At 38.0% G+C, this 27,117-nt stretch overlaps 1 protein-coding gene across 3 annotated transcripts in view; it reads left to right on the forward strand.

Annotated features, from left to right (window-relative positions):
* The window catches only part of TFPI (tissue factor pathway inhibitor), a 189,993-nt gene that overhangs the window by 110,361 nt on the left and 52,515 nt on the right, over positions 1-27,117 (forward strand). For 2 of the 3 annotated variants that reach the window (XM_084522921.1, XM_084522924.1), the window contains exons 3-5: positions 3,120-3,306; positions 3,554-3,689; positions 16,332-16,440. The gene's annotated coding sequence lies outside the window, so the exon portion shown is untranslated. Of the gene's footprint in view, positions 1-3,119; positions 3,307-3,553; positions 3,690-10,719; positions 10,925-16,331; positions 16,441-27,117 lie in introns of those variants that run through there. The other variant, XM_084522925.1, reaches the window with a different exon arrangement.

Genomic DNA, 27,117 nt, shown 5'->3' on the forward strand with positions numbered 1-27,117 from the left:
ATTGCTAGAGTTGAAACAGTAAGTACATAAAATAAATTAAGAATCCATTTTACTGCTGTGTTACTGCCACAACACTTGCTTGAATTTTATTTTTATTTTTCTGAATAGTATGTTTGTTGCCATCAAGATATTTGTATTACTGCTTATGGAGTGCTTTCAGTTCCCTCATCTGCAGGGACAGCTGCAGGGTCCCCAGGACAGTACATTGTCTTCTGAGCAGGAGTAAGGCTGGGAGCAGGGGTCTAGGACTCAGCATACTTTTTAGGTGTGGGGCACAACGGTGCAAGAAGTAACAACAGAAGGAATTTCCATCCAGAGTCTGTCTTCTTCCCCACTCACTAAAGAAGCCAAAACCAAGGCAGAAAGAGGGGACAACCCTCCCCAAGTCTTACAAGGCTGTCCACACAGCTCCATCCTTAAAAGTACCCCTTTGCCCTTTGACGGCTACTACCCCAACACTCCACCAACCCCAAATGCCAGCTGACAGCCTACACTTGGGTGTGTAGCTGTATTTACATTGCACGACCTCCCCAGGGAACCCACTGCAGGGAACACCTCCTCCCAGCCACCCCAAAACACCCCAGGCATCCCTTTGCTGAACTCACCCGCCACCAATGATGATGACACTGCCTCTGCTGGGAGAATCTGCCTGGCCACCTTGATGGAAGGCTTCAGAATCTGGGGCATCACTGAGGCTGGCACTCTGGACACGTTCAACCAGGCAGGAGAGGCTTCAGCACTATTTACAGGAGGCTTGCTCTACGCTGGCTCAGCAGCATCATGCCAGGAACTCCCAGGCACAGGCTGTTTTCCAAATTACAGGGCAGCCCTGCTTCCAAAGGGCAGAAAAGGCTCTTTTGCCCTGATGCAAGTGGCATACTGCAAGACACCTCGCTTCTTAATGGGGTGCTTGCCCTAGCCATATGGCAAGCAGGCAGGAAGTGGCAGCATAAAGGGCACTGTCCTCCTTAAAGGGCAGGCAACAGTTCTCCATTGAGGACAAAGTGATGCTTACCCATCTTGAAGGGTTGTGATTCTCCTCAGGCAAGGAAAGGAGCAACAAAACAGGCCACAAACAGGCCATGGCCCAAGCCCTCATTACAGAGTGGGTCACCCAGCTCCAAGGCCAACAGCAGGGCCAGCCATGCTCTTATGTGACCTGGGCTTGGTTACAGGCAGGTCCCTGTGCCCAGAGTGCCATTCTCTTTTCTTCTTCTTTTTGCTCTGCCTTTTATAAAATTTTCTTTCTGTCTCAGGCCCATATTCTTTTTTTTTGTGCTAAGGATATGAAAAAATATATATATATGTCAGGAGCTTAAGGCTTACTTTCTCAAATTTTAGAACTATAGATTTTGTAAGTATAATACAAAACTGTTGTTTCCACTTGGACCAAGATGATACATTTCTTTTTCTAAACTGTTTCAAACAATGAGGTCCTTTGAGTTAGCTGTAATATATTTGACTTAGAACCTATGGTTAGAACTAGCAGTAGAAGTCAATGAGGCTGCTTCAGTATTTCTTACTGAAATCTTCATCCTTTCTTCTGCTTTTCACACCTGCTCTCCCCACCCCCCACTACCTTATATCTTCTTTCCCCTTTCCACCAAAGGTTTTCATTCCCTTTTTGCACCTATTTTTGCCTTTCTGCCTTCAAGGGCTACCTGTTCCCTATTTTCTGTTCAACCAGAGAATTCCTTAGATTTCTCATATAATTTTTACCAGTGAATCAGTTTGTCTAGTGTATATCAGTAATGCACCAGCTGTCACCCAAATGCTTCTGCAATCCTCAGATAAGTCAGTATTTCCTGCCTAAACACAGAGAAACTACCTCAGTTATTCCTGCTCAGAACATTCTGCTCTCTGCACAGTGTTACCTCAGGGATTCCTACCAAACGCCTCTGCTTTCCCTGCTGAGGAAACTCAGGGGTTCCTTCCCAAAGCCTTCTGCTTTTCTTTCTGGAAATGGGTTCATACGGTCACCTGTATCCTTCACACTCAGTTTAGGCTTTGTCAGTTTTCTATCATGCAAAGAACTGTTTTGTTTTCCCAAACAGAAAATATTTTTATTTGTGGAATTTTTTTTAAGGAAGTCAAAGGAAGTCTCTTATTCAGAACCAGGAACCAAAGAATGTTATCTCATTAGCAGGCTGGGCAAGAGGATGTAGAGTGAAAGCTGGAAAGGGAGCAGACAAAGCATGTGTCTCCCTTATCTCAAAAATTTTGGAGATCTTTCTGAATTGGAAAAAAAGGAAGAATTGAGCCCAGGCAGTGATGAAAATCTGGGAAATGCAATGTCCTCAATAGAGTCTAAATATTTAGTTCAATAACTGGTTGAAACTCATTCAGCTGAACTGTATTTAACTTCCTCTTCCACTGGACTGCTTCTCAGCAGTGCTGGCCTGCAACAGATAGCAATGGCAGTGTGCTTTGAACATTAGAAACAATCATAACACACTCTGAGAATACCACCTATGCATTGGAGCCAAACTGCCTGCAACTATTAAATTAATGATATGTTATTAAAGCTCTGAGATATGTACGAAATTCAATCATCGGAGTACTTGTATAATTACCACTTATTCACAGAATCACAGAATTTCTAGGTTGGAAGAGATCTCAAGATCATGGAGTCCAACCTCTGACCTAACACTAACAGTCCCCACTAAACCATATCCCTAAGCTCTGGTGCAGTCTGCCCTGCAAGATATTATCACCTGAAATGTGTTTGCAAGAACCAGCTTGTCCTTGTGGCACAGTCAGGATCACACTGCCATGTGGATTGCTATGTTAACCTTCATATCAGGTGAAATAATTGTGACTCTGGAAAACTCAGAACTCGGGAGAAAAGAGAAAAATTGGACAAACCAAACTGAGCCACACGAAGTACAGCATACCTGCATTTTTCTGGATGTTCTGAGATGCACTGCCTTGACATCCAGTAGTCTTCTTGTGTCATTTTAAACCGTGGTTCTTTGAAAAATATTGTTAATCCTGTCAGGAAAGGATGCCTCACCTTTGTTCATTATTTCGTCCTTTTCAGCCTACATCTAACCTGGAGTTGATGTTTCTGTGAACGGGGAGGTTTTGCCCGTTGACCTGTTTTGCCATTTCCCTTCTAGGTGCACAGTGAGGGGGGAGCAGCCATTGGTCCCCGCGTGAGGCGGGCGGCTGTGAGGCGAGGTGAGGCGAGGCGAGGCGGGCACCTCCCCCCCCAGCTCCGTGAGGAGCCATTCTAACGGACGCCCTCGTGGCCCACCTGGGTGTGAGGAGCTTCTGAGGGACTTCAGGAGACGCCGCATTTAGCTTGTGAGGAGAACATTTGTTCTGTGGTATTTGCTTTGTTGTTTGTTTGTTTTGTCTAGCTTAAAAAACACTGGTTGTTTTCAGTTTGGTAGCCTTCCCTTCTGGTTAACGTTGTGTTGTTGGAGGAGTGAGCAACTTACCAATAGCACAGACATATCAAGCTTTTACTTTGTGGGCCCATAAAAATGAGTATTACACCTGTATATCTAAAGATACTTAAATGTGTTTTTCTTTTACTATTCCCTTATAGATTAACACCAGAGTTGCGGTCCTGCCCATCACCCAACACACACAGGTGGAGCAGCGTTGGTCTGAAATACTGGAGCAGTCATGCCTGGTGGGCTTTGGAAACAGCAGAAGCTGTGTGTGCTGTGCTTGGCTTTCAGGTCAGGTTGGCATAGAAATGGGATCTCCCTGAAAAATGGGAAATGCAAGGGCAAATTTAGTGCTTTTCACAATGGCAGGCTTTTTGTTAGCTGTGTTCAATGGTTTAACTAAACTGATAAGGGTAGCAAGTAAACAAGTTTCTAAGTAATTCACAGATGTAGTTTAAGCTGTTTTTTCACAGGAAACCAGAATTCTGTGACACTGGGAAAAAATTGTGAATGAACTGAATACAGAAACAAAGTATCTGATATTTTGTACATCTTTAAAACTATTTAAAAAAAAAAGCTCTAAAGGTGGTATGAAAGGGGATGATTTCATTAGTGGGTGTAAGCAGTAGCTGCAGCACTAAAAAGTGCTCTTTAATATTGCTATTTGAATGTATGTACAGCAGAAGAGATAAGGCATGGTAAAGGTCAAACAGCTCTGCTCCGTACCCCTCTAGATATCACAGTATGTTGCAAATAAATTTGACTAGCAGCATCTGTTTGCCATGTATGTAAACTGCCAAATAAATTCCTTGAAGATGAGGAAAAAATGTGTCAGCTTCCACTGGCTCTGCTTTGAGCATGTAAAAACACCTATATAGATTTAATGAATTAGTGGGGGAAAAGGATTAAAAATAAACAATAGTAATAAAAATGAATATTGAAACAGTTTTAAATAGACTATCAGGAGTACTTCTGGAGTGTAAATTAACAACACTGCTGTGTTGGTGAACACAATGCTAAAATAGTCAGACCTCCATCTGGGTTAATGGCAAATGAGAGAAGGGGTGAAAAACTGAGTTATATCATCAGGTACAACTTAATACTTTACCTTATAAAACTGTTTTTCCTTATTTAGCTTTGCAAGACTAGATGTGAATGCTAAGTACACGAAACAATATGTGTATGGATATGACTCATTTTTAGAATGAATTAGTAGACCTGGAGGACTTACTAGTTCCAAGATAGGTAGTAAAAGTATCTGTGGAATGTTGGCAAGAGCAATAAGGCTCAAGATTATCTTCTGTGGCAATAGAATGTCCAAAGGCCCCTCTCTTCCAGCCTAGCCTGTGAAAGTGACACTGTCTAAACTTCTTCTTGTATCTTGCAGTTACTTATGATCAAAAGACATTTAAAAAAAAAAAAAAAATCAAAGATGGAAAAACTGCTACAAGCTTTCTCTAAATGATATGATTGGATTAAATAATGATGCTTAACAGATTTTTAGTGGATTTAGTGGATTCTGTGGGACAGTGTTATTTAAAGGATAAAGGTTGCATAGCAGTTGTTCCTTCATCTTTCCCTATCTCTAAGGGAAGAGAACAGACATCAAAAATCTCTTCTTCCTCAGTTTAATTTAAGTAATTTAATTTAAGTAACTATTGGCCTATTGCTTCTGACTAACACTGTCTCTATGGGCTGATCCCTTGTTTCCCTCTCTCTTTATGGAGTTGTCTTAAATTGTTACTGAAGCTTTACAAGCTTGGGTATCATGGTTTGTTTTCTCTAAAATGGTTTCAGACTCCAAACTTCATTCTGAGACTAGTATGTTAGGTAGAATAAAATTCTCACAACATATACCTGAATTAATAAATTCAATTTTTACACTTGGTAAAATAATTCTACATTGAGCAGAATAATTCTGTACTGAACCATGCTGGTTCTGTGGTTGGTAGAATGGTTGAACTTTGTAGAGCATTAATTTTTTTTTCAAATCTTCTATCTTGAAAATTAGTATTTTTATTTTTCTTATAATTTCTTTTCTTACATTTTCTCTAGTTTTCTTATAATTTCTCTAGTTTTCTACAACTTAAGATTGAAACTCCAAAATATATGGCTGTGACATATATCCCTTTACACGTGCCATGAATAATACCATCAATCAATCAGAACTTTGGAAAAATAAAATAAAGGCATGCCATTATGCTTTATGGAGCACCACCCCACCTTCAGAGGAAGTGTAACCTACATACCTTCCTACAGAGAACTGCAGATACTTTGAAGAAATTTACAATTAATTACATAAGTGACCAGTTATATGAACACCTGGTAAGGTAGTACTTTAGTAGAGACCAACCAGCATCACTTAGTGCTTTTCAACTAGTGGCTATTTCAACAAATTACTGGCAGAACTCAAGAGGATCAGTGATTACTCAAATCAAAAAAGGGTCAATTAAGTAGATTGGTATCAGCTTTGCAATCAGTGAAGTGTTAACTTTGGCCTTTGCTTTGCTCTAGGAAGGCATGTTCATGCTTGTTTTCAACTGCAATTAGCTGTATAAAGCAAGTATTTTCTTCAGTGTCTTTCAAAAGTTTTTATAGTGGTAGATGAGGAGTTACAAGGTTGAGAATTAAGTGATAACCACAGGCAGTTAAAGAACTGAAAATTGCTGTGAAATAGGGAAACTGAAGGAGAAATTGCTGTTGCAGTGGAGCCAATGTGGTAGATCATTGTCACCAAAAGGCAAGAGTCAATTCTCTCCTTCTCCTTCCTCCCTTGCACATCCATATTGGGTAGATAATTACCTCTCCTTTGAAAAAACTTTTGGATTTCTTTGCTGAGCATTAGTGAATTGAGTGAGAAGGCCAAAGAAGCAGCTGAGCTGGTGTGACAGAAAGATGTGATGGCTGGGAACAAAAGAAGAAAGGTAGGAGGCAGGCAGAGAGCAGGTCATTCATCTTCTGGAGATAGAGGGCATTTAGACTGAAAGATGCATCTTAGCTGTGAAATGCGACATTCCCTAAATAATAATAATACAAGCTGTCAGGGAGCAGAAAAGACAGGTTGTTTCACAGGCAGGTTGTTTCAGGCAGGCAGGAGCAAAGGGTACAGTCTCACAGTGTGAGTGAGGCAAGGACAGAGGTCCTGGGGATGGCACCCAGGGGTGGTTAAGGATCCATATACACAGGCAAGTCTGTTGTGATAAGGCAGGTCTGAGATCAAGCTGGGGAGTGAGCAAGACAGGGTTGGGATTAGGTCTGGAGAGAGTAACCAGGGTCAGGCACAGCCCAGGGATCACGAGGCAAGTTCTGTAATGACGGGGTGGGTTTTAGGTCGAGGCAAGTCAGTCTGTGGGCCAGGATCTGGAGCAATGGCTGGACACAGGCATGGCTGTAACACTGCTCTAGTGCTGGTTTCTCAGAACCAATATCTAGTTGGTCCTAAGAAGATTTGAAACCATGTCAACAGAGCTGTGATATTGATTTTGGTTTTCACCATGTGAGATAGGCAAGAGCTAAAGTCTAGATTCTGACCTATAGCATACATATATTCATATACTTTATGGCATACAGTAGGAATAGTTTTTTTTCTTCAATTCTTTTCAGTGCCAAGCAGCTTCAGGGAACATTGAAAAAGAAGGTAGTGAATGAAGTATTGTATCTGAGCTGTCTTGCAGTGAGAACTTGACAAATTAGAACACTAGTTCTTCTATAATTGGAAAAACAGTGGGAGATTAGATAAGTTTCCACTTCAGTGCTGATGACTCAAATCTGGTTGTAGTTATTTTCTTGTTTCTCCTCAACTGCTCAGATGAATAGCTATGTATGCGCCAGATGTTTTCTTTTCCCTCCCCAAATACATAGAAAAATGCAAAAAAGGGACTCCCTGTCAAAGATAAGCAGAATACATAGAATGGGCCAAATGAGGAGTAGTCAGTCATAGGAGGTGTGATATTTGAAAGGGGAGTCAAGTCAGAAAAAGGATGATTTATAGACAGCTAAGTAAGACAGTTACGAGGTTAACTTAGCTTCCTCGGAGACTCTGAAAATGTGTTTTTGAATCCTGGGAGGTACATAGCTCTGGCAGATTACTGGAAACATACTAGTGTGTGGTGTTTGTCTTGGCCACTTAAGTAGTTCATAAAACCAAATAGGATTTTTTGTAGCTATTATACTAAAACAGGGCCAGTTTTTGCATTAGACTTAGGGCAAATTTGGAACATGTAGCTGTCAGTTTAGAGTTGTCTTATATGTCAAAATGATAAAATGCATTATTGAACCATATTTCCAACCTGTATAAATGAATATTGATTTTCATTAATTTCTGTTCTAATAAAGGAGCCAGACACATTAATGCTGAAGTTGGTCACATTTTCTCACAGCTGTCTTATGCGTAGACAAACTTGCCTTTTTTCTGTACTGTTAAAATTTGGTATTTAAATATCCCTAAAATTACAGGGAGAAAAGGTGGCAATATGAGAAATGAGACCTAAATTCAGGTTGATGCAAGTAGAGATAAAGGTGCACAAACCACAGTAATGTTTTCTAGCTCTTGAGGGGTTCTCACAATTCAATTGCAAAATTGCTGCATTCTACAGCTCTCCAAAAACTGTACATATAGAGTTCTGTACCCTATGCAAGGGTATATAACTCTGTCATTCCACGTGCAGACTCTATCATTCCACATGCAGAACTCTATACCCTATAACAATACCAACCACTGTGTGGTGTACAGTGTAATGTATTAAACCTCTAAAATGAGAAACCTGGGAAGTTACTGAACGTAAAATGAAATGGTCATTATGAAGCCTTTAGTATATGTGAAATAGATACATAGAAATTTAAGAAATGCAAATACTTCTTTTATGGAAATGTTTAATGTGTGTGTGCAAAATTTCTCATCTTGTAGATGAGATTTATGTGAACAAATGGTGAGTCATTCACTGGAATATTTCTCCCACGTCAGTCATAGTAATATTCCATAGTCATTGAGGCTTGGAATTGACTTTTAGGTTTTGGTTTTGTTCTGATTTTAGTGAAAATATTCAGTTGTGAGTTTTATATATAAAATAGGTCATTACAAATGTCTACTGTTCTGATGCATTGCTGTCTGCATGTGGAATGATGCCGTTCCACAGCATACATTAGTAATGCTTTTGTACAATCTGAGTTTAAATCCTGTCCCAAGAACTTCAGTTCATCAAAATGTTGCCAAATAATGCTTCTCTGTTTAATCTGATGATACATTCGTGGTACCTTTGATACTCCCTTGTATGATCAAACTAATAGAGACATAATTAAGAACAATTATACACCTTAACTAACATGTGTCTGATTAGTGCTACCTACACTGTGTTGTTAGAACAACAGTGCACTTAGAATTGTTTTTGCTACAAGGAAGTCCACGTTTTTGCAGCTTTAAGCTGTGTAAGTTTTAGGCTTGCCTCTGGCTTTATAGAAGTTTGTCTAGATTCAAACAATTGTTAGTCAGCTTTACCACTTTTCTCTTTTTTTTTTTTTTTTTTTTTTTTTTTTTTTTTTTTCCCCTCAAGCACTTGTCTCAGCTGCTACCAATTTGTAATCTTTTTGCCAGTGAAATGTGACACCAGATTCGGGGAAACATTAGGGAACACATTGTGTAGGGAAAAAGGAAGTTATTGTTAGTTTATATTACCTTTAAGCCTTGCATCTCCTGCTGTGGGTATGCTAAAAAAGCCAAGGAAGGAACTTGCTCTGTATGTGCATGGGAAGAAATCCCACAATAGGATTCTTGCAGTTCACTTAATGTGAGGAAATTCCATTCTCAGGGGGAGAAGCGAATATTCAATATTCCCTCTAATACAAAATGATTTATAAAGAGAAGTGGGTGAATATAACTGATAATTTGCCAAAGGAAGTGGCTGAGTTGTTCATCCTGTGCAGGTTTTCACTTTATGTGCGTACAATGACCTTTACAAATTTAATAATACTTGCTTATATTTTCATTTGAAAATTAGGTCTGGAGGTTGTCCTCTCATGTTTATATAAGAGGCTACATTAGCTCTGAAACCATGGCCTGGTCTCTCTGGAATTCTCATTTCACTTTAAACTTGTCTTCATATGCTGCCTAAGTGCATCTTCTTTGTGTTAGATTTTATTTAAACTTTCATGCTAGATGTAAGGAGAAGATTAACATCTAGGATTTGGTGGTGAAGTGTAAAAAGAAACTATGTTGTTTTTTTTTTTTGTTTGTTTGTGTTTTTTTTTTTTTTTTTTTGTCAAAAGGACTTGATGAGTGAAAGAGTGGTATACATCCTGGAGAAAAACTCCAGTGCAAAGTCTTCCTTTCTGTATGAATTCTACTCTTTTCTACAAGTAACTAAATTTATCAATTGAAAGAAAGCTAAAAACAATAAAATAAAATACAACATTCCTCTTATTTTAAGAAGCACAAAAACTGAGTGCTAAGTGTAGGTTTTTGCATTTCTTGCCCTGGGTTTTTGATGCATTGGTGGAAGGTTAATCTGTAGCTTGCGGTTTGTTGCAGGAACAGGTGAAGGCATCTTGGTGTTCAGAGTTGTTTGACTTTGGTTTTGTGCCTACTTTTCAAATGTGAGGATTCAAGGACCCAGGGGTCCCTTCCCCTTTGTGTCTTATGTTGTATTTTCATGATACATTAAAGACCTTGTTTATGAGTATGCACATAGTATGTATGCATATAATAAATCTACCAACATTATAAGCATTTTATTATTTACAAATTCTTGCTAACAAACTGTTCCCTACTTAAATTAACAAAATTCCTAGCGTTATTAATAAAAGGTGTTTATTTTCTTCCTCTTATTTGTTTTCTTGTTTCATAGAGCTTGGAAATTAAGTGTAAAGTGTTAGCATTAGAGGAAATGGCTCAAACTATGACTTTTACCATGAAGTATGTTCATAACTGCAAACGCTTCAGAATTGCTTTCTGTAAATTATCACTTGTGTGGAAATGTTTTTTTTTTTTTTTTTTTTTTTTTCTCCAGAAAGTAAGGACTCATCTGCTGTTGACTCTGTTGATTATCATGCTACCACATGTTAATTATGCCTGGCAAAGATTTTGTTCTTTTCCATTATATGTTTGCAGAGAAGCTAGTTAGTCCTGCTTCATTTCAGTGAACTGGGCTGATGTCCCAGAGAGCTATTTTTAGTAGCTGCATTGTCATAGTTTATACCAAATGGTGAAATTTATAATTATCAGAATGAATGTGCAACCTGAAAAGGAAGTTCTTGGGGAAACATGTTTGTGTTCAGTTTGTTCTGTACTTACGCCATATTCACAACAGCTAGGTTTTTCAGTTTGTTTATTTATTTGTTGATTTTGTTATTGAGCTCTTACAGCAATTAAAAAATAAGCTAATATTTTGCACCTTAAGTTGTGGAAACAGGGCTATAAGACATGGCTATGTAAGAAGATTAACTGTAGTAAGTGCCTGAGAAGAACACCAAAATTGAACTTGAATTTGAGTTCTGATTCAGCTGTATGTCACTGAAGTAGATCTCCTTAACCGGTAGGGCATCTGTCTTCTTGGGTAGTTTTGTTACAGTTTTACTTTGTGATTGTCACTTCTTAAAGTTACAATTGTATTTCAGCACCACCTGTAGGTACTGAAAGGAAATATATTAAAATCCGTGGCCAGGATTAACAAATAGATCCCATATTTATGGAAAATGAAACTATTTTTGATGAACCTACAGCTACTGCTAGAAAAATCTATTTTCAATTTTCATTTGTAAGTCACATAAACTGTTATAGTACTATATTTTAGTGAGCAAATATTTAGCACGAAATTGTACCACCGGACAGCATGACAGAAATGTTTGATGAGATGGATTTTTCAAAAATAGAGTAATTTTTGAAAGTTTTTCCCCTTTCTGTGTAACCAGAGGGCTGGGAGGAAAATAAAAGATATTCCACAATGAAAACATCTTTTTCTTTTCATAGGCGGATATTAGCTAGTTTTGGAAGCATGTTTTTGATTATTAAAAACACAGCCAGCTTTTGCTTATGCAAATATGGCCGATAGTTCAAAGTACCTAGTACACTTTTGAGCCAGTCTCATGGTTGCATGGAGTGGTTCCTATGCTGGCATTTGGCAAAAGCAGTGCAATAATTGCTGTTTTAACTGAGTAACATCTGAGAACTAAGGTTGCTTAGGACTTCAAGAGAATGTCTATTCAAAGAACCCATGCATTTGGTACTTTTTGAGAGACTACGTACTATTATGTTAGTGCTTAGAAATTTTTATGTTAAGATTTTATGCATTGCCTAGAATTTATATTTAGTTGAATCAAGTTTTGATTTACTGTTCTTTAATCATATGCCAAAATGATATTTTGGGTAAGCCATACAAAATGTGTACCAAAGCCTTAAAATACATTACTAGATCTAAGGTAAAAACAATTTAGCTGAATATCGGGCTTTCTGGTTTGTGTTTGTGAATGAGAAATTATTATTGACCAGATTTTTCTACAGATCTAAACAGAGAATACAGCCATCAATTTGTCATCCCTTATTCTGTTCTGCAAGTTCATTGTCTCCTTAACAACACACAAAGAATTGAGCAAATTACTTCCCCCCCACACCTGGACAGATATTATTAGTAGAAAAAGTCACTCAATATGGAGAAAAAAATAAATAAATAAAAATAAAGCACCTGAAAACAAACCAAGAAAAGATCTCCCAGTCTGGATGTTGCACTTCTTACCAAACTGCTTTGAAGAGAAAGTCACTATCTTATGTTCCTAATTTAATGGCATGCATGTTTGTTATTGTACTTAAAATGAAAACAAAGAACATTCAGAATTGGACCAGTGTTGTTGGACAGTTCAGTACATAGAATGTGAAAGTGGAAAGTAAAAGAACAGGTTGCTGATGTACTCAAAACTAGAGTCCTACTGTCTTAAGATGAACTTTTGTTTCTCAACTATTTCAGTTATGAGCCTACTACTGTACTCGAAGCAAATATGAGAGATCTGTTATAACAAACTAAAATTGGAGTCTTCCTCAAGACCTTGTGTTGTCTCCTCTATAAGACTTGTACTGCATGTCTGCATGTGGGGGAAAATCCAAGTGTTCAGTATGTTTTTCCATAGTTGTCCAAATGCTGTGTACAGTTGGCCATAGGCTGATATTTAATTCTTAGTTTAAAAAAAAAAAAAAAAAAAAAAGTAATTATATCTCTTTCCAAAGTTTTCATTTCTTCATTGATTAACCTTTCTGAAGCATAGCTCTTAATTTAAACCTAAGATTTCAACTGTAATTTGTATTTTGGTCTCATTAGAGACCAATAGCAATAAAAAGCTATTTAATAATCCCTCTCTCCACCTCATCATGTGTATGACATGGCACAGACTGGATGAAGGGACAGGAAAGCATTGGGAATATTTCCTTTCTAATACAATCACGTGTCACTGAGTGTTCTCTGAAAAGCAAGTAACAAATTGATACATCTCATCTGTCTTTTTTGAGTCTGTGCTTCTGGCATTTGTAGTTACTGCTCTAGTCTAGGATTGGAAGAGTCGAAAGGGCAGCTTGCTGTAACCTTTAAACAAGACATGAGCTACAGCTGATGAGGCTTAAGTGCTCTGAATCTTTAGAAAGTGCAGCTAAGTGGATTTGACTTAACCTTGTACTGCACACCTTGTACTTGACTAGGTAATGCATGAAGAAGTACTGCAAAGTTGTTGTTTTTTCTTATTAGCATGGTATATTATTCCCATGCTGCAGGAGCATGCTTTTGTTCTAATTTCACGTGGACAATATGGAAAAACATAACAGACTAGCTGTGGTACCACTTGATTCAAACAAGAATTAAGAATTACTTCTTTCATCATCTGCAACATATTCTGTTATTCCTTGCTGAACATCTGTGTTGATAAGTCTTGATCAACAGTAATTTTTTTTTTAATCAACTAAATAATAAGAATGGTGTACCTTAGAGAAAATGAAAAGAGAATTTCATTTCTTTTCCTCTCATTTCTTTAAGATAATAATCAATATTTAAATTGAATACGGGAATGAACTCAAAAGGAAAAATATTTTTGTGTATTTTTTTTTTTGTTTGTTCTTAACTTTGCTACTGAGTAAGCTTTCACCTTACAGAAATTGCTTTGTATTCAGAAAAATACATGAGGCTTCCAGAGGTGGGCAGTACATTACACTTTTTCACTCAGAAAAATACCATGTAACAAGTTGTATGTCTTAAATGACTGAGCCAGTTAAGCAGACCAGAGCTCAAGGTAGTAAGTAAGTATTGCAACTCAAGTACAACAGACACCATATTTCTAAATGGAATCCTGTCACACTACCGTTTGGAAAAATTGTGAGGATGCATGGGGAAAAAAGAAGAAGTATTCCAGGTGATGTCTGTTGGTCATCGGTTGTAAATAATGTGCTATTTCATGATCTAGTTATTACCTCAGTTTGTGAACACAGAGCCACCTTTACTTATTCTCACTCGGGTAGAACACAAGGGCAATAAATCAAATTAAACAATGGATCTGTGCCTCAAAGAACAGATCAGAAGGATATATTCATTCTGGTTAGATAGGAGAGGAGTAATCAAGTGAATGAGGAAATCACATTGAGTGAGAGCAATTTAAAGAAGGTTGCTAGAGGATTTTTACTTACTGTTTCATGTTGGGGAAGAATGCAAATACAACCTCAGAGATAAAAGGAGGGAAAAAAAAAAAATGATTTGAAAGTAAAACAAGGTTAAGAGAAAGGCTTGTTTTCTGTCTAAAAGAAATAAAAATAAATATAATACCCACAATCCATTCAGTGTCAAATGAAGATAGTGCATGCAACTCTGGCACTTCAGGCAGAAGTACTTTTGAGAAGGCATCAGGTTTCTTTCTGCATTGGCCTACATGTATATATATATCAGAAATGGGAGGCCTGTAGCCCACCCGGCTATAAACTGAGCAGAAGTAGTGGCAGGATTAGCTTTAGGAATATTCTGTATGCGTAATCACATACGTAAACACAAAAAGTTGTTATGCAGATATAGAAGGCAGTGTCAGAAACTGCTGAACTTGAGCTGAAATGTAGCTGAACTTGAACTGAAATGCTGTGAGTCCTCAGGTTGCTTAAAGCAGTTCCATTCCACATGCACCTGAACGCACTTGCATTTGTGACACAACAGATAACCATGCCAAACAGGGCTTGAAGGAGACAGGGCTTTCCTGTTCTTCAATATCTGTAGTAACTCCTGTTCTTGTCCACTCTGAGGCTCTTAAATTTGTCTTTTCTTATCCTAACCTTAGTCCAAAGAAGACAGGACTTCTTGTTGCAAAGTGATTCTTAGTTCTAGAGATCTGTACTGGCCCTGAGCTTCTGTTTCAGTTCATTTAGTAATCCCAGTCTTTTCTTTGCTATTATTCATCTCACATATCCTTCTGTCATGCATAAGGTACTCCGTGTAACAGAAGCCAGTCTTTTGCAAGAAGATGGCTCAGCAGGTATTGGTCTTGCTAGCCTCATTTGCTTTGACCATTGCTATTCTTCCCATCTCTGTAGTTACACCTGCACTTCTCCATTTACATTCTCCAGTAAATTCACTCAGAAGGCTGTTTGATTATCACTAAATATAATGTTAAATGAAGATAAAGCTTTAAGTATTCAACTGTCTTGTTATATCTTCGTTGGGTTAGAAACTGGCTGGATAGCCGGGCCCAAAGAGTCGTGGTGAATGGAGCCAAGTCCAGTTGGAGGCCAGTCACTAGTGGCGTCCCCCAGGGCTCGGTGCTGGGGCCGGTCCTCTTTAATATCTTCATCGATGATCTGGACGAGGGCATCGAGTGCACCCTCAGTAAGTTCGCAGATGACACCAAGTTAGGTGCGTGTGTCGATCTGCTTGAGGGTAGGAAAGCTCTGCAGGAGGATCTGGATAGGCTGCACCGATGGGCTGAGGTCAACTGCATGAAGTTTAACAAGGCCAAGTGCCGGGTCCTGCACCTGGGGCGCAATAACCCCAAGCAGAGCTACAGGCTGGGAGAGGAATGGTTGGAAAGCTGCCAGGCAGAGAAGGACCTGGGAGTGATGGTGGACAGTCGGCTGAATATGAGCCAGCAGTGTGCTCAGGTGGCCAAGAAGGCCAACAGAATCCTGGCTTGTATTAGGAACAGCGTGACCAGCAGGGCTAGGGAGGTGATCGTCCCCCTGTACTCAGCTCTGGTGAGGCCGCACCTCGAGTACTGTGTTCAGTTTTGGGCCCCTCGCTACAAGAAGGACATCGAGGTGCTTGAGCGGGTGCAGAGAAGGGCGACGAAGCTGGTGAGGGGCCTGGAGAACAAGTCCTACGAGGAGCGGCTGAGGGAGCTGGGCTTGTTCAGCCTGGAGAAGAGGAGGCTCAGGGGCGACCTTATTGCTCTTTACAGATACCTTAAAGGAGGCTGTAGCGAGGTGGGGGTTGGCCTGTTCTCCCACGTGCCTGGTGACAGGACGAGGGGGAATGGGCTTAAGTTGAGCCAGGGGAGTTTTAGGTTAGATGTTAGGAAGAACTTCTTTACAGAAAGGGTTGTGAGGCATTGGAACAGGCTGCCCAGGGAAGTGGTGGAGTCACCATCCCTGGAAGTCTTCAAAAGACGCTTAGATGTAGAGCTTAGGGATATGGTTTAGTGGAGGGCTGTTAGCGTTAGGTTGGAGGTTGGACTCGATGACCTTGAGGTCTCTTCCAACCTAGAAAATTCTGTGATTCTGTGATTCTGTGATTCTGTGATCTTCATACTTCAAGTACGATATATACTAGAGAGCAATAATTTTCTAATGCTGATAACAAATATATTCCTTTGAAATAACGAAGTGTTTATTTGAAAGAATTTTCTGTTTTGTATTATGTAGGGAACAACACTTTACAGATGCTTGCCGAATTAGTGAGCTGTTTCCTATTTCATGATTTTTATATTTTTTAACAGGATTTCAGAAGTTTGTACTGCTGTGGCAGGTGAAACCCCAGACTTCTCACGTTGATGCTGGTACTACGTTTTGAAGATAGAATAAATGGATGAAATGTCAAGCAGCATAGTAAGTACAGCATTTACCTGAGACCATTTTCTCCCTTTACTTAAGGACCCAATTGCTAAGATACTGGCACTTCTGGCAGCTGTCTTCAGTTTCTGGCTTTCTGCATAGATTTGGTTATTTCATTCTATTGGTATACTGTCAAGAAAAGGTTAAGTATTAATAGTCTGACATTTCTGATTGAAAACTGTTTCTTGGTAGATAACATCCATTTCTAAAACATATCCATATTTAAAGAATGTTTTCCTTACGATATCCATATCTGGTGATGATTTAGGTAGTCATTAATCTGTAAGTAGTACATGATTTAGTAGTCTTGCAGGGAGAGAACTTAAGGTTAAAGAGAGAGAACTTTTTTCCAAGAACAACATTAATAACACTATGGTACAGAGCAGCTGTATAGAGCTTTTATCTTTCTCTTCCACATTGTTTCTAATTTTTTTTAAGAGCTTTATTTCCTTTTTGTGTTTTCTTTAACTATTTGAGTACTGAGGTATACTGTAATGTCTGAAGTAAGAATAAAAATGTTTACAAAACATAGCATCAGTATCTTCTAATATAGTAATCTTATAACTTAAGATTTGTACTGAGAAATCTATAACCACTATGACTTTGTAATTACTATAGTGTTTTTTTTCTGTGGTTCTGTGGAATCTGCATCCAATTTAAACTTGCAAAAGGCATTAATCTGTTTTTCTCTTCACTTTCAACAATTGCTTTGTAGAATTACTTTTTTAATGTTTTATTCCAATCCAGGTAAAATGGCCGTCAAAAAGATAGTAGTGAGTCTGTTTTATTGTGCAGGATGTCAGCTGCATCACCCAGTTAATAACAGAGAACAATTCACACCATCACAGAACTAGCTAAACAACTGTTTTTAAGACATTATTTAGGACTAGACTGAACAGTATTGGTCCTAAATACCTGGTTGAAGCCCTACTGCTACTTGAGCAGTTGACTTCTGAGGGGTTTTTACTTCAGCAAAAGTAGAAAGTGCAGAAGAAAGTCCCAAAGTCCTAGTTCCTCTTTTTTTTTTTTTTTTTTTTTTTTTTTTTTTTTTTTGTGCTGTAATAACAATAAAAATAATGTTATCATCTGCAAAGGACTTTGTCCATCTATAATAGGTGGAGAAGAAGTTTCTTTTAGCTGACTTCATAACATAGCTGTCTTTTTGGGAACCAACAGTAGTGCTTTCTTTGGAAAAATAAGATTAATGTGATGAGGATAATCACAGAATCATCTAGGTTGGAAGAGACCTCCAAGATCACGGAGTCCAACCTCTGACCTAACACTAACAAGTCCTCCACTAAACCATATCACTCAGCTCTACATCTAAACGTCTTTTAAAGACTTCCAGGGATGGTGACTCCACCACTTCCCTGGGCAGCCCATTCCAATGCCTAACAACCCTTTCAGTAAAGAAGTTCTTCCTAACATCCAACCTAAACCTCCCCTGGCGCAACTTTATCCCATTCCCCCTCGTCCTGTCATCAGGCACGTGGGAGAACAGACCAACCCCCACCTTGCTACAGCCTCCTTTAAGGTACCTGTAGAGTGCAGTAAGGTCACCCCTGAGCCTCCTTTTCTCCAGGCTGAACAAGCCCAGCTCCCTCAGCCGCTCCTCTTAAGACTTGTTCTCCAGACCCTTCACCAGCCTCATTGTCCTTCTCTGGACTCACTCGAGCACCTCGATGTCCTTCTTGTAGTGAGGGGCCCAAAACTGAACTCAGTACTTGAGGTGCGGCCTCACCAGAGCCAAGTACAGGGGGACGATCACCTCCCTAGCCCTGCTGGCCACACTTTCTTACGCAAGCCAGGATGCTGTTGGCCTTTTTGGCCACCTGAGCACACTGCTGGCTCATATTCAGCTGACTATCAAGCAATAGTCCCAGGTCCTTCTCTGCCAGACAGCTTTCCAACCACTCATCTCCCAACCTGTAGCTCTGCTTTGGGTCGTTTCATCCCAGGTGCAGGACCCGGCACTTGGCCTTGTTGAACTTCATACAGTTGGCCTCAGCCCATTGGTCAACCACAAGTTGTATTTGTTAAAGTAGATTGGACATTCTTCATGATCTTAAGTTCTTAAATCAAGATTAGGCATGTATCTTAAATATCATATGGCCAGTAACTGAATTTAGTGAAAGGATTAAAAAAACGCTGAATTACAGAAAAGGTCAAATTAGATGATCAACATGGATTCTTTGGCATCTATTAGTGAATGAGACAACCCTGCACGTTTCTCCTTGGAGAAATGAAGAGAACATAAAGTTTATAATGCATGGTTCAATTGCAATGCAGAGGAAATATTCTCTTCAGGCTTTAGTCATGTCAGGGGTTTTGGACAAACAACAGAAGAATACATAAAGCCTTTTAACAGTGGGAGGGCATAGTAGACACCTTGGCTTATAGCCCAGATCTGGGGCTTCATATTTGAAAGCTGTACTTTAATGAGATTTGAGAATTCAGTCTTTTTCCAGGTGTGGGTGGAGCAATCCTATTCGCTTCCTTGGTGTACAGCCAGTGTTTCAGTTCTATCATGCAGGAACTGATGGGATTGATGATTGGGCGGATTGCTCTTGGTAGAGACATCTGCTTATGAGTACAGGGGCCTTGCCCATCAGCAAGAATAACTCGCACAATTCTGTGATGTTTTCATCTCTATTTTCATCATTTCCTTCAACCATGATAGTGATGACAGACAATACAATATTATTACATACTTCCCTACATATCTGCTGGACAGCAAACTGTTAAGTGACCTCATCAATGACAACATTGTTTTAGCAAAAACAATGGCAGTGAAAGTGTGAGATTTTCACACTGAGGTTATTCATTTAAAAAAAAAAAAAAAAAAAAAAAAAAGAGAGAGAGAGAGAGATGGGAAAAAAAAAAAAAAAAAGAATAAAACTCCAAGGGGGATTTTTTTCTACTGCTTCCTCATTTTTCACGAGGACAGTTGCTGTTGGCATTTTCTGTCGATTGATGTCATCTATTTGCTTTAAATAACTTTGGGGTTTCTGCAGCTTTTTACAGTTTGAATAGCAACTTGGTTTGGTTTTCTGAGTCTTTCATTTTACTGCTGATGCTGGTGAACTGTAAAATGGATGGTGGAAAACATGGAAAAGGATGTAAATACTAAGTATGCTACAGCTGACAGTGTAAGAAGAAAACACAGAGATTCAGTGTGAAACTGCTGCTCTTATCTGTACTGTTTTTTCTTAAGGCTGGAAGTCTGAAACAACATAGACTGTTCATCCAGGTTTATTGTTTTGGATTTTGCTCAATACTGCAGAATTTTAACAAGTGAAATGTGTTAATCTGCCTTAAATTCTAGCTTTCAGTGCTGTCAATATGACATGCTCACAGATAGGTATTTGAGGTTATGACTGCCTTTCCTTTTTTCAGAGCTTGTCAGTGGTAGGAAAGGCACAAAACATTTTCTCAGGGCGATGACTATCTCAGTTGGATCTACTAGTCTCAGGGGTTAAAATGTTGACTTTTATTAGGAAAATCTAAATAACTGTTACTTTCCTTTTGACACATCACTACATCATGCTGAGTTTGGAGGGGTATTGGAATGAACCAATCTTGTCTCAACAAAAATGGTTAAAAAAAAAATCAGAACAGAGAAAAAGCTTCAGTCTTTAACTTTAGAAATAGCTATTTACAAATACAGTCTAGAGGGTACATGTGATGCCAATATTAAACTCACAGTAACATTGAAATTAATTGCTCAGAACTGTAAGGCATACATAGTCTGTAACGTTTTATCTGCAGTGTTTATAGATCATATGTGGAAATTGTAACTACTCATGTTCGTATTTTAGAAGAAGTCTCATGTTAGTGTGTGTGTTTTAAAATGTAATTCCAATAATTGATCTGTATCTTGATTATTGGCTAGCTTCCTAGAATTACTGGATTCTCCACACCCCAAAAGAACAACTTAGGCCTCAGACTAAATTTAAATAAGATAGTGTTACTGTTTTTTATTTTACTTCAATACTATCTTCACCACATAGTTTAAATACTAGAATATAGATAGATGTATATTTGGCCAGGTTTTAAGCCTTGCTTTAAAAATACAGCTTTCATTCTTGACCTTGTAAAAATTATTTTGTTAAAAATTAAAATTAGTACCTAACTTCGAATGTAGTTTAGGTCAATTAAATGTTGAAATGACTTGAAGTGATTGATCTATGGACAGAAAAATAAAGGCCACTTAAAAAAAAAAATAAATAAATAGAAAAAGGCCCCAATTACTTAACAGTTTATTGCTTTTCCAAGTATCAAGAGCTTTTATAAGTAATTCAAGCTTATCATTTTTTCTCTGGAGTTAATTTCAAAGTCCAGTGACACTGTAGGTAAATTCTGAAGTTAGCAGTGTGGACTGCATTTTAATAAGAAAACCAGATGCCAATCTGAAATGCCGGTGAAAATTCTGTAAGCTGAAACTTTTCAGTTGAGCTCTATGAAATAATAATAAGACATGTTACCCAATAAATTCATTCTGTGGATATAAGCTGGAAGAAATTCTTTGTTTTTACCATGCTTTTTGTTTCCTAAAGAACCACCTTTATTCCAGTTCCAAATATTCCAGACTTGTTATTTATTATGTTATTCATAAGTTTTATGAACATCACATTTGCTCAAGTTTTTGTGTGCTAATTCCATGACTTTTGGTGGATTACTGAAATGTAAAAATATGCTTAACTCCCCTCAAAAATAATCTGACTATTAACCCAGTTTTTCCTTATCCCAACAGTTTTCAATAAAAAAATTTACTTTTCAATCTATGGTTAAATGATACTGTTGCTCTCTGTCATTGCATCTGGTGAAGTGTTGGTGTTGCTTTCTGATAAACTGTAGTTAAACTGGTTAAACATACTATGTTATAAGCTATTCTGAAATTTTCTTTTGAGGATCTGGATTTCCATTGGCACTAAGTCAACCACATGATACGTTTTTCTACTGTATTGCCAGCTTTAATAGAAATTTTGGGGAAGATAAACTGTAACAGACATTTGCCATCTCTTCAAGGAAGCATCTCAGCAGAACTTCATGCTTTGTAGTACATGTAGTCATAGTGCATGTTCTTCGAGCATCATATAACGAGATCATTTATTTTGAGAGATATTTTACTTCTGTGCTATTGTTGTATTTCACTTTATTCTTTGGATAAAAGAGTCAGTTGTGTTATTTGAGCTTCTATAAGAAAAATGCAGGTTTAGAAATGTATTGAAGAGAGTGGAGAAAGGAAGAAACAAAAGTAGGTAAGCAGACAAATTATTCCCTGAAATTTAAAGGATGAATTAGCACCTACTGCTTTTTAGGGGATGAGTGCCAATGTCTGACAGAACTGACAATCCAGCTGAGGGCACATGGCAATGGGGCAGCTAAATGGTCACTCCAGCACCAAGAATAAAAAAGACAATTATTCACCAGTGAGACGATGACACTTTTTAAACTGAAACCAGAAGTATTCCTTTTCAATTAAACTCTGGTACTGTTGTGGTTTAATCCGGCTGGCAGCTAAACACCACACAGCCATTTGCTCACCCTCCCCCGTCCCTCTCTGGGATGGGGGAGAGAAACGGGAAAGTGAAGCCTGTGAGTTGAGATAAAGACAGTTTATTAAGACAGAAAAATAATAACAACAATAATAATCATAATAACAATAATGATGATAATAGTACTACTACTAATAACGTGTACAAACAAGTGATGCACAATGCAATTGCTCACCACCCGCTGGCCGATGCCTAGCCTAACCCTGAGCAGTCTGGTCCTCCCTCCCCCACCAGCTAGCCACTCTTATGTATTGTTTAGCATGACCCCAGATGGGATGGAATACCCCTTTGGCCAGTTTGGGTCAGTTGTTCTGGGTCTGACCCCTCCCAGCTCTTGCTGCACCCTCAGCCTGCCAGTTGGCAGGACAGAGTGAGAAGCTGAAACGTCCTTGGCTTGGTGTAAGCACTGCTCTGCAACAATTAAAACATCAGAGTGTTATCAGCACTCTTCTCATCCTAAGCCAAAACATAGTGCCCTACCAGCTACTAGGAAGAAAATTAACTCTGTCCTAACTGCAACCAGGACAGGTACCTATTCAGAGCCGATGCTTCTTTGGGTGGAGAAGGAAAGGTCCCACTGGGGAGCCATTGTAGGATCTGACCTAAGTTATAAACCCTGTACAGTAGTCCAGGAACCTAAGACGAGTGTTGGAGTCTTGGCCAGAAAGTAGACTGTTATGCTACTGACGCCTCAGTATTACTGAGACTTTTAAATTATTAGCTGCATTGTAGAACTTATCATGGCTTTTAGACTACTAGGAGACATAGAAATATTTTAAGATATTGCACTTCCAAATAGCAAGCTCATGCATTGTGTCAGCAGGATTTGTTAGCATCTTCCCATTTCTCAGGCAAGCAATGTTTTTTCTTTCTTTGTTGTTTGATCGTAGACTTGTTTGTCTATAATTAAGTCTCTTGCAATTAAAACATTTCTTTCTGGTCATAGTATAAAAATGTTGCCTGGTTCATAGCAGACAATGAAACTGCTACAACACTGATTTGAGCAATTGGCTCTCATTAACAGTGACCAGCACCAACCAGTGAGACTTGGCTTCATAAATGTAATGTTTACTGAAGTTCACAGCACATGTTTTTAAAAAGTGTGTAAAGGCTTCAGCAAAGGGTTAAAGAAAATTAACTTTTAGCTTGGTCATTTGTCAAGAATGTGGTTCTTCATAAATGGCCAGCGATGTGAGCACACTGTTCAGACGTCCTTTGTTTAAAATAAAATAAAAATAAAAATAAAAAAACATTTAGGGAATGTGGGCCTAGTTCTCTGCTGTGCATTGCTGAAATAGAATGCGCATATTTGTATAGTCTTGTGGAGTTTGTGGAAATGAACAACTTATTATTCCATTGAAAGAAAATCTGTAAAGCTCTGCTGCAGTTGTCAAGGCTTGTGTTATGAATGTTCCTTCTAGTTTGCTTCAGACCTTTGGGGCACAAGAGTTGCTCAACTCCTTGGCCTTCAGATTGGCCTTTCTCATTAGGCATGCAGAAAGCAGGGCATGGGCTCACCTTCTGCGTGGTAGTAGTTGACTTTCTTTGCTGGAGACTGTTTTCATTTATATCACATTTTGTCTCTGAATAAAATTGCTTATTAATGACTTTAATTTTCATGTCACATGCTGTTTGAAAGCCTATAGTGCAGTTCTTGCTTTTGAATCCTGTTCATGCAAAGAAAATCCATGATCTACTTTCACAGAATTAAACAATACTGACAGGCTAACTTAATTCCTACGTTGTTATACTTTATACTTACTCTGATATCAATGCTTATTTTCTTCTCCGATTTTTCTTGCTTATTTTGTCTTGTAAAACTTCATATTACCAGCTGGAATAGCTTGTTCTCATACTTAAATGACTGTATCTTGCTGAAATCAATCATAGTAATGTTTGGTTATTCAGAAGTCCTGAATTGATTCACAATTTTTAAAAGCCCTTGTATTATCCCTGCAAGGCTTTAACACCTGAACACCTGGGTTCATTGTGGTTTATTGATGTTGCTCATTTTAAAATGAATTCTAGCGTAATGGCATAGTGAACTATCTGCTGCTTAGATACAATGAAGTGTATCTGTTATGGATGTTTTCTCGGTGTAATATCTTAAGACCTGACTTACTGTCCATCCTTCAAGGAATTTAGATGGCTGTAATTCAGACTTAAAAATAAATAAATAAATAAATAAATAAATCAAAACAAGCCGACCAGCCAAACCACAACCACCAAAAAGTGCCTGTGCAAAGAGAAGGTAAAGACTTAGCCATCAGATAAGTTTCTTCCTCCATCACATCTTCTCACTTGTCAGAAGTGACTCAGTTCTAGTATGAAGTGGATATTCTTATATCAACTTGATATTCTTACTGTAGAAATTACAGTGAGTTTTGTTTATCTATTGCTTATCCTAGGAAAATAGATCATGTCAAACAGAAGTTGTCTTTTTCTTGATAGACTCTTGATGCTGGAGTATCTCCATGCCTATGAGGTGGTAAATATTCAGTGTTCCACTTAAACTCCTCTTGTTTTGGGGGAATAGAGATGTTCGCACAAGTAGCCACTGTGAGTTTCAATGTGTTTTTTCATATGTATACTTTACAAAAATAGATGTACTCAGTGAAGAAGTGACTATTCTACAGCTATTGATTGGTACCATGCGTACAGAATATTTGCTGTGTTAAGCAACCTTTGAAAGTAAATCTGAGAAAACATCTTTGTGGTTTGTTGGTTTTTTTTTGTTGGTTTTTTTTTTTTTTGCTTGTTTGTTTTGTTTTGTTGATTCTTTTGGAAAATTAAAGTACATCAGAGAACCTCTGCGTATATCAAACAGTGAGTAAAACCACAATTACTATTTTTATCCTATTCTGTCTTCAATAACCTACACTCCTGTTTAACTTTAGATGTATATATTCTAGTAGAGCAGGGCTTCATTTTTCTTATGAGAAAGCTACGCTGAGCAGACTGTTTTCAGGTCCATTTTGAAATAAAAGGTAAACTTTTTTTTTTTTTTTTCTCTCAACACTTTGCAGACCTTAGCACGAAGGGAAAAAGGTACATGGGCAAACTAGGAGGAGAGTCCTAAGGTGGTTGTCCTCCATGCTGTGTACTGCAGAGCTGCAGTGCCTTTCTGTTTTTTTTTGAAGACATGGTTGACTGATGAAGAAAGAAATACAATTTTAGGACATTAATTTTTCTCCTAATAAAAACTACCACCATATTCACAAAGGCTTCTTCAAACTAACTAGCAAGTAAATAAATTCACCACTGTGAAGTCTCATGCTTTTTACCAAAAAGCAGTAATCAATCACCAAGAAACTGTTTTCCAGTTTGGCATTAAGCACATGCCCCTTGATATGCCTGATGCCCAGCCAAGGTATTTCCTCAATAAATTACCTAATTCATTATTCCCTTAATTCAATAAGCAGAAAGAACTGGCAGCCAATTATTCACACAGATAGTTGGTTAATCATTTTCCTATTGTCTCTGGTAAGCAAAAGATTGATAGTTGAGAGATTTTGATAAGAAAGTTGAATGTGAATATTCTCTGTAAAAAATGTAAGGATCTTCTTTTGAGAGTAAACCAACTATGTTTAGCAAAAAAAAAAAATATTTTTTGGAAAAAAATACTGTTTACTGGGGACCTAATTTAGCACAAACATTTTTATTTCCAAAAATACATACAAAAACTCCCTAGGGATTCAACTTTAAATGTCTCTCATGCTCTGGGCAATTGCAACTTTCTGCTTTATTTTTTTCCTTCTTTCCAGCTGGCCTACCCACCTGCTTGTAATTTGTGTCCAAAAAACACAGTTCAAAAACCAGCAAGTTGTTTTAAACAACAGAACAAGTCAGTCATGATAATGCCTGTGTTCTTCATTATTTCTAAAATTTTGACTTAACCTGGAAAAATGCATCCTGACCAGTACCACTGAATGACCTAATGGACTTGATGGTCAAGTAGAAGATAAGGAAATGATTAAATTGTATATGTTCTTGTGCAAATGTTTACAAAGTATTTTCCTTATGAATGACTAATTACTCCAAAGGTTGCTTTGTCTTGTTTCTTGTTAAATTTGACCTCATCTTACATACTCTGCACTATACTAACAGAAATGAAGAAAAACCTTGAATTTTAAAAATGCTTGTTGCCTGAATGAGCATTGTTCTACATTCATACAAGGAACAAGTCCCGAAAACTTCATTTTTCTTATCTTACTTTTCAGTATATAAGCCCATTCTGAGTCTATCTCCCATTTAGGATTCTTTTTTTATTAAGCATCCACACTCTACATATTTTCTTGTTGGTTCATCAGTAAGTGAATAAAAATGAGATGAAAGTTTGTTCCTTGGGACACTTATGATTAAATCATCCATCATTATGCTTTGTGGAGCAGATAAATGAAATGGATACAGCAGCAGAGTTACAAGATTCCTATGCTTATATGCAAATAAAGTTTACTTGGTCCCCTTCTGCAGGACTCATAAGAATCATAGGATAGTTTGAGTTGGAGAGGACCTTGAAGTTCATTAAGTTCCAACCCCCATCATGATCTGATCTGAGTTCAGATCTGATCCGACGTGTCAGTTGCAAGCTAGACCATGCTTTTCAGAATGTTGCATATACTGCATGACAAAGCAGCAGTCCAGACAAATAATGTGATTAGGCATTTAGCCTCTGCAAAATCTACAGGCTACTTACAGTCAAACATGAATTAGTTTGTTTTTGTTTTTGTTTTTAATATGCTCCTAAGTAGTAAAATGCAGCACTGCTATCCTTTGCTGTTAGTGTAAAATCACATCAAATCATCGCTGGTTATATAACTAATATTATTCATATTTTTAAAACAATAAAAATGTCATAGAATACTTACTGAGAAAGCTCTGTTTTACACTATTGTGTTTGTAATAAGAAAGTGTTAGAAATATCGCTCATTGGCAAAATTTTACAAGTTTTCTGAATAGAATAGTTTGATTTTGATAGTACAAAATGACTTACAAAAAGTTTGCCAGCATTTTTCTTTACTGTTTTTCCTAAATCATTCAGCTTAAAGGAAGTTGATTTTTGTTTGTTTGCTTTTGTTGCTGTTTTTGTTGTTGTTGTTGTTTTTTCCCCACT

The sequence above is a fragment of the Aythya ferina genome, assembly GCF_964211825.1.
Source record: "Aythya ferina genome assembly, chromosome: 6".
In the NCBI taxonomy this organism is placed as follows: Eukaryota; Metazoa; Chordata; class Aves; order Anseriformes; family Anatidae; genus Aythya; species Aythya ferina.